Source organism: Nothoprocta perdicaria, unplaced genomic scaffold, assembly GCF_003342845.1.
Source record: "Nothoprocta perdicaria isolate Ctin4 unplaced genomic scaffold, notPer1 scaffold_159, whole genome shotgun sequence".
Lineage (NCBI taxonomy): Eukaryota > Metazoa > Chordata > Aves > Tinamiformes > Tinamidae > Nothoprocta > Nothoprocta perdicaria.
In genome coordinates, this window is record NW_020454749.1 from 1,578,265 (window position 1) to 1,586,597 (window position 8,333).

Genomic DNA, 8,333 nt, shown 5'->3' on the forward strand with positions numbered 1-8,333 from the left:
AATTACATTGAAAAATAAGATTTCTTTATTCCCATATATATTCATGATTCAAAGCAGTGACTAAACTTCATTACATATTTGTCTCTTAAAACTTTGACTCTAAAGAAAATTAGCCTTTGTTTTCTGTCAGCAATGATAGTTAATTTAAAACTTGTTCATTGACATGTTTTACTGTAAGATACAGTGTATTCATAGACAGTAAAGAAGGAGTTCATCAGCACCTACCTCCAAAATATTTTTGAGCTTTGTCGAAGCCCGTCAAAGAGGAGGTGAGAGCTGGCAGAATTGGCTTTGTGGAATTCCTCCTGTCCGTGATTTTGTCACTGAGATCTGATTCTGAGCCTGACTTCATAACTCAAGCTTATTTTCAGAGTTTCCAGCAGAAGCAGGAGCCCAGTGTAAAATAAGCCATTTATGTGACTCTCCACAGTTCTTGCTCAGGGTAGCTGTCTATTTCCCATTCACTGGTATCCAGATCCTTCTACAGGGCTTGCTGGGACTGTCCATCACAAAGAGCTTCCCAGAGCAGCGAGGGCGAGTTTGTTTTCATCAGCCTGCAGAAACACATCTGAGACAAACTGCTCGGCAACATATGGCCTACCAGGAACTTGCAAAGTCTGCAGCTCTGTTAGCTCTTGCRTCACCTGCTCTGCAGGGAGCGAGAGCTGGAGCCAGACACATGCTGATGCCTTCCTTATCAGCATCAGCACTTCATCCTTATATTGGGAAGATATGAAGAGATATGAGCCAAATATGAGTGCTACCTGTAAGATCTGGGAGCTAATGGAACTCATTGGTCACTTTGTAAGGATGATRATTTCAGTTTCAGCTGAGCTCACTATATAACTGAGACAATCAGTGTAAGATGGCTTTGGGTTTCTGTCTTTGCGATTCTCATTAAAAGTAAAAGCCTTGCAAACCTCATTGCCATGGATATTCAATAATTATTACAACATAACTTCATGAGCATAGTTATTTAGAGCAGATAAAAACAAAGAATATTCTGCTTAACTTCAATTTTATAAAGTCCTGCAAAGTCTGATATGATATTAGAGGGAAACTGGAAATTATGTACTAGCATAATTCCAATGGTGTCAGTTCTGTCATCCTGAAGATAGAAATTAATTTTGATCAATGAAGCAAGAGTTGCAGAGCTGAAGGAAATAAGAGTTGCAGAGTTGAAGGTTCATAGGGAATGGTTCTATATATCGCAACAGGAACAATGTTTCACATTAAACACAAACACAGTGCTGCAGAAACTGTGGAATGAAGAAAAAGAAGCCAAAGGAAAAAAAAAAAAAGAGGGGCCATCCTAAATTACAGTTAATTGATCGATAATATGTTGTAAATAAAATAGCTTCTTGTATAACACAGCAGCCAATTATAAATACATCAGAATTAGGAAAAGGAAATATAAAGTGATATATTCTTTTTAATAGAAGATATACCTTTGGGCTCTACACTTATGAACAATAAATATTCCATAGGTTATGAAGAAATTATAGCTATGCATCGTACATTTTATTCGCAGAATACAATGCATGCACTTGTAGGCATAGATTACACTTACATTTTAATTACCTTGTATCTACCTGGTATTACAGTGTGTTATACTAATCTGACTCCCATGGGATGAATGTAAGATGATATGGAAAACGAGTGGGAAATTTAACTATGCTGTGCTCACTGAAACATACTCTTAGTAATTGGTCTGACTGAACTTCAAGGATTATTTGTACAGCCACATCAGTAGTCACCCCCTGGCTAAGTCCCAGATCCATTTACCTGTCTACCTATTTTTTAATTTTTAAGAATTTAGCTCGTCTTTGGTAAAATAGTAGAAATATCTGTTTTCTGCCATACAAAACGGGCTCATTTGTTCATCAGGAAAGGAGAAATCTTTGAGCCAAGAACTGAATCATGTACTTGGATGTCCCAGCCCAGGACCTTATATAGCGTACASATCACAGGCAGATCTCACAGAACTGAACCTCTAATTGTGCAATGAGGAGTCACACTGATGACAGCTGCCTCCTTTCAACCTTCACATCTTCAGATTCAAAATTTCTCATCATTGCTCAAAGACATTTATCAGCCTCTATTGCCTGTACAGGGTGTGATGTGGATATTTCTTAAGGTTTTTTTTTTATGTGTCACGAACAAGATGTGTGTGGTCGTGTGGTCCGAGTTTGCTTCTCAAGCTCACCGCACACAGACTTTTACAGGATGCGTGATGTCAGAAAAGCAGGAGCCAGTGTGACTGCCTGCTCTYCAGATGTCAGAGTGAGCTGGCCAATTTGAGGTTCTGCTGTCCCAAACTTATCAGTTTGAGGAAGTTTTAAAGAACAAGAGATTMATAAGGCCACAGCTTTCCACCAGTAGTCCCAGGAAGTTTCAGTAGGAGCCCTTGCTGTGGTTCACCAGCTCAGCCCCCTTTGCAGGTCTTCATTCAAAAGGAAGGCTTCATTTCACAGAATGCGCTACTATTCTTCATCACATAAATTGCCCTCATTCTAGTTTATTCATAATCTTTAATAATGCAGGTGTTTCTCAGGAAACATTTTTCATACAAACCTATTAACCCTGACAGTTTGACCAAAGAGGTGAATGAAACTTGCTCAATATAGTGATACAAAAAAAATTCAGTGAACCTTCTTGCAGTCCCTGCAAAGTAATTATGTCCCTGTCAAGGGATTAACATTACTGCAAGAAAAATAGGAACAGGAAAAAAAAGTATTTACCAGAATTAAGACTAGATCTATGTTTAAAACTGGTTGTGAGTTGAGCTTATAGTGATATAAATATATCATGAATTTATGTGCTTATTAAAATCTTCTTAAGGAAACCAGAACTGCTTGTACAAAATTTTCTAATTCCTAAATTTTGAAATTAAATTAAAATAAAAATAAATGCATTAATGAGAAGGACAGTAATGGACAAGTTTTTAAAATAACAGTACAGATAAATGAGTTAAAACCCATCAAATTTGGTAAATTTAATAAATCTTTTTTAAAACAGTTTGGAGAATAAGCCACAGATATTGGTGTCATTCTGAGTCACCTAATGGCTTATTACACAAATTGCTAGGGTACAACAGAAAGGAGCAGATGTACTGGTAAGCCTTGACATGCAATGCAAGACCCTGGAAGAAAGCACTGACACAGTGCTGCAGAGAAGTGTTTTCTCATGAAAATTGAAAGCAGGTATAAAAAGTGCAGCATACCTTGCCACTTAAACCTACATAGTCTGAACTTACCTACCCATACCCACCCTACCCCTCTGCAGCTGGAGCAGGTAGAAATTCTATTTACTGAAGGACCTGGTCATGATAAGCTTGTGGTTTGACTTGGTGGTCTTGAAGATATTTTCCAACCATAATAATTTCCTGATTCTATAGCTCTGGGTCTAGGTGGGGTCTATACTCTTGTCCTGCAGACAGGGGAACTAGAGGCTGTAACAATAATTCATGAATTCATCCTCTTGATTACATCACTGATTGATTGATTACAGCTAATGCTCATTAGGGGCTGTGAATCTACACCTCAATGAGTTCAAAGTCCTTTCCAAGCCTACAGGCCAGGTCTTTACAGCATCACGTCTTGAGAAGCTGGCTTTGGAGCTTTTACAGGAACACTCAGACCTTGAACTATCATTCTCACTTCAGCCTTCCTCACTCTGGTGAGAACAGAGGTCCAAGCTCGGGGCACATCTTCAGCTCCAAGATGAATTTGTGCACTGACACGTGTCTGAGAGACAAGGGGATTTTCATGCAGCCAGGCAGATGGTTCTAAAAAATCTTGAGAACGATGATTTAAATCTCAAAAAATAAAGAACATATTAGTAGAACTCTGTTTCATTTTCTCACCAATTCTTGCCCCTCTTGACTCTGCAGGAACATATAAAAGAAGCCAAAAAAGAAGCCAAAAAAGAAGCCAAAAAAATAATAAAGAATGAGAAATAAATAAATAAATAAAAAGCTGTCACAAGGATATTTATTCCTACCTGAAAGTATGTCTCTCCAACTAATAAAAATATCATATAAGTCTCTGACCTTGTAAGCTTTGTCCTAGGCAGGAAGAAAGGGAATTTATATATAAATCATAAACTTCTGTCTCCTTTCCCATTCTGAAAGAACAATATTAAGGTCAGAAATACATCATGGAAATAACAAATTATTTAGGTTTGGAAAATTTTTAGATGAATATAAATAGTACCTTCTGTTAGGAACCTCAGGTGTTGGTAAGAACCAGCAATAACAAGAGGCACACCAGTTCTGCCTATGCTCTGCTGCCAACTGATTGCATTTCTACATGCAGCTCCCCTTTCCTTAGGCAATGCTAGTGCTGAGGGAAGAGCTCCATTTCCTGTTTCACTGGAAATATAAGCAAGAGAAAAGGCAAAAAAAAAAAAAAAAAAACCAACAAAACTTCTCTCTGGCTATTAAAGATATGCTTCAGGAAAGGAAATAACTTTTAGTAATACTATGGACAGCTTTATTTTATTTTCATTGTAAACCTTAACATTGCAAATTCTACTAAAGGCTAAGTTCTCTTGCAGTCTATATACAGGATGCATATAGGCTCACAACCAGGACTTTCTGTTTCTGCTTCTAAAATTATRTGGGGCTTGTCTACATAACTCTTCAGTACTACAGAGTAAATTAGAATTCACTTATTGCACTTAAAATATATTCCTCTTCACCAAATCCCCATAGGCTATTGCCTAATGATGTATGCAATATACATTTGCCTACATTAAAAATACTCTTTTCTTACCATTGAGTGTGAGCTAGGTTCTTCTAATGTTGAAACAATGATGTTTATGGTGCTGGAAAACATTAGAAAAAGTAGGACTGTAGTGAATGATAATTATAAAACAACTATTAGCTAATTAAAATATTTCAGTGAAGTATGCTTTTTGGGAGTATCTTATATTTTTGCTGTCACACATAGGCATAGCTTATGCTCTGTGGGTATTCACCATTTAATGAGCACAGTATAAAATATGTATCATGTATATGTGATATGGTATTCTATATGTGTACTTGTCTTCACTGAGACCATTGCAGGACCACAGTCATCAAACACCAGTTCTTTGATAATAATGATCAGAAAGGTAATGAATAAAATGACCTTGCTCAGTCTGGTCTTTTAAATTTCTCTTCCTGACAGGGATAATAGCCTGTTGGACGCTCTAAAATGAGACTTTCTCAATGTCTTTTGCAAGGCACTCTAAGAATGACTTTTTATAAGGTACATTGCTGSTTTCCGAGAAGAGGTTATGCTTTCCTGCACTTGATGTTCATTTAGTGTACACACAATGAATTGGTGATGAGCGGCTAAGCATCTGTAAGTCAACACCATACCTCACACACTAAATTCTCCATATAAGCAAGTGCTGAGCTCCTAGATACACTGAAGAACTGGAGGACAGCTATAAAATGATGAGTGATCCCTTTAACATACTCAACTTCAATGTCATGGTATGAAAGACACAGGCTATGATTTACCTTGTTGGTGTCAAATAAGCCTGGTTAACTTTAGATGAATAATTCATGGAGTTGAACGGCCAAAGACAGGCCACCACTTACAGAGGTAAGAATTCCCCAGTGAAAATGCTTATTCGACTTATGCCACTCAAAAATCTATATGTTATTTCCTTCACTGCCTGTCAAAATGCTTTACCTTATTAAGTTCAATTATCTGTTCAGAACAAACCCATCCAGGAGCTGGAAATGAGCTATCTATGCAGAGGATTATTTTGTCTTTGTGTACCTGACAGCACAATATCAATCCTTTGATGCTTAGAATGATTCCATTTTAAATAGAAAGTTAATGTTTAACACCCACGCATTTATTGGAGTTAAGAGGGGGAACATATAATAAAGACATGACGAAAAGGATTTAGTTCAGAAGGCACTATATGCAATAAAAAAAAAAATGCAATGGAGAAGTTTTGAGTACTCAGAATGTCAGAAAACTATAAAAATTAATTCTGCACCAAGTCAGTATTTTCACTGTAGAAGTATAGGATTATAAAATGTTAGGTATTTACTAACCTTTCCATCCACGAATGCTTAGTCTAGTCCTGGTTTTGTTTATCAAAATACCAAAATACAAATCCATTTATGGCTCCCTGATATAGGGTTACTTCTTTAAATTCTTTCAATTCTTCATGTTAAAAGAGACATCATTCATTGCACATGAAGAAATGTACAGCAGAGCATAAGATCAAGATGAAGAGCATTACTCACACAATATAGCCATCAGCAAGGTTAGCTCAAAGTCAGTAATTCATAGTGTAAAAAAAACTTCTAGATGAAGAATTACAAGAAAATAATAGCAGAATAAGTATCTTGCTACTGTCATAAAAATTATGTATTGTCTTTTCAAAGATGAGGAGATATGACACTGCATACATTCCAAAGCTACTATTGAATAGTGTGCACTTCCAAATTTTATTTTTGAGAGGAATGAACAACTAAAAGGACTCCCTTAATCAACAGACAGCTATTAGGCCTCCATGGCCTGAAAAAAAAATCAAGAATATATCTCATTGTGAGAATGGGGAGAATTGTTTTTAACACATTAAAATATCAGTGCTAATCTGTATCATTTGTGGGTTATGAAAAAAATTAATCATGCAGCTGCAGAGGGTACTGGGGATCTGAGTTGAGGAATGTGTGATGCTAAATGCTGACATATTCTTGTGGCATTGCAGACATTTATAGAAATATTTAGAATAATACTGCTCAAAATCTCAAATATTCTGGAGAGTTTACTAAATAGTTACAAGTTTTGGCACATAGTGGATTGCTTTTTTTTTTCTAGAAAAAAATTAAATTGCATCATAACACATTTTCTATTTTCTTGCATCTGATAGTTGCCACTAACCAAATCTTCACAACTATAACAGGAAATTGGATACTTTATGAAAGAAAATAAAAAGACCTTATTCTACAAATGCAAAAATAATTATCACATATAATAATATTTTTGTGAATCTTTGTGGCATTGTGTTCTGTGTCTTTTCATCATAGAGATATGTAAAATAAGACCAAAAATAGTATAAGATATGCAACTATATCCCATAACTGTTTTATATGTGTATTGCCTAAATAGTGCTATAACAAATTATTATAAAGTGGAGGAGTTTATGGAAAAATGTATATGCTGTAGAAGGCATGAGGAGTTTGACTTTCTTTTGAAATGGAAAATGCATTTATTCAAATTAATTCATCATCAGAGGCCAGCAGTCAAAAGGGAAACCTGCACTTGTACAATACAGTTGTTGTAAGAAGAAAAGCCAACTAAAAACTCTCTCTGATGTCTAGCAGAGAGCAATAAGAGATGAGTATTTTTTTGCTATCAAGTGAATTTCTTCACAATCTAGTTGTACCTGCTGTCAAGACACACAGACATTTGATGAATCTCTTGGTAAAAAAAATTATTAGAATCTGTAGTTAATACAGTAGATGGAGGTCAGTGGATATCCCTTGGGCCTTTGTGTGCTTTGGTTTTCTAATCTACATTTTGGTCACTTCACCTTTTTGCTTAACCCTCACATATTAATTATCTTTTATTTCTCAGCTCAGTGTTTCTATTTTGATATAAGCTGATTTTCTGTGGCAATTGGGACTGCTCTTCTGTGTGACTTTTCCTGCAGAAGAGCAGAGAAAGCAGGATGGTGAGTCCACACTGTGGAGTGGGAAAAGGCTGGAGACATAAGACCTTGCTAGGCTGCTATGTACGGGATCCACTTCTCCATATTTCACTTGGTATCTGCCCTCCTAGCACACAATGAGAATAAACGAAGAGTGGAGCAGAATGGAGACACCATGGTCAAACTCTGTTGGATTTCCTGCAGAGGGAGTAACCTGATAGTGCTGTGCAGCTGATGAGTAGATGGAGGATGGAACGAAGTGAAGACACTGCAACCAAACTCTGTTGTACTCTGTGCAGAGGTGGCAACTTGCTCTTACCATATAGCTGATAAACCACACAGTATGATAAATGTCTGGTGCTGAGCCAACAATGGTGGCAGATCAGTCCCTTCTGATGGACTTTGCTCAAATTTCTCCTCATTCTAATCTCTTTATGATCCATACACAATCCATAATACACAGTCTATTCACAATCCATAATACACAATCCCATCCTAGAAGTTACCCTCTTCCAAAGAACAACCACTCCTCACTGAGCATGCTCTCTAGATTTTCAATAAATTGAGGAGACTTTTTAAACCAATCAGTAACAAAAGTATGCATGACTAGAGCCACTCATGTTCCACCTAAATGTAAAATACATAAAAGGTGAACAACTTAGGAAGATAGT

The 8,333-nt window shown here is 36.6% G+C and overlaps 1 long non-coding RNA gene across 1 annotated transcript; it reads right to left on the reverse strand.

The window, feature by feature from the left end:
- Nucleotides 1-3,467: 3,467 nt before the first annotated feature.
- Nucleotides 3,468-4,063, reverse strand: LOC112944023. Its single transcript, XR_003248697.1, has 2 exons — nucleotides 4,003-4,063; nucleotides 3,468-3,886 (listed from the first exon to the last, which is right to left on the reverse strand). It is a non-coding gene; the product is annotated as an uncharacterized LOC112944023 (long non-coding RNA).
- Nucleotides 4,064-8,333: the final 4,270 nt, after the last annotated feature.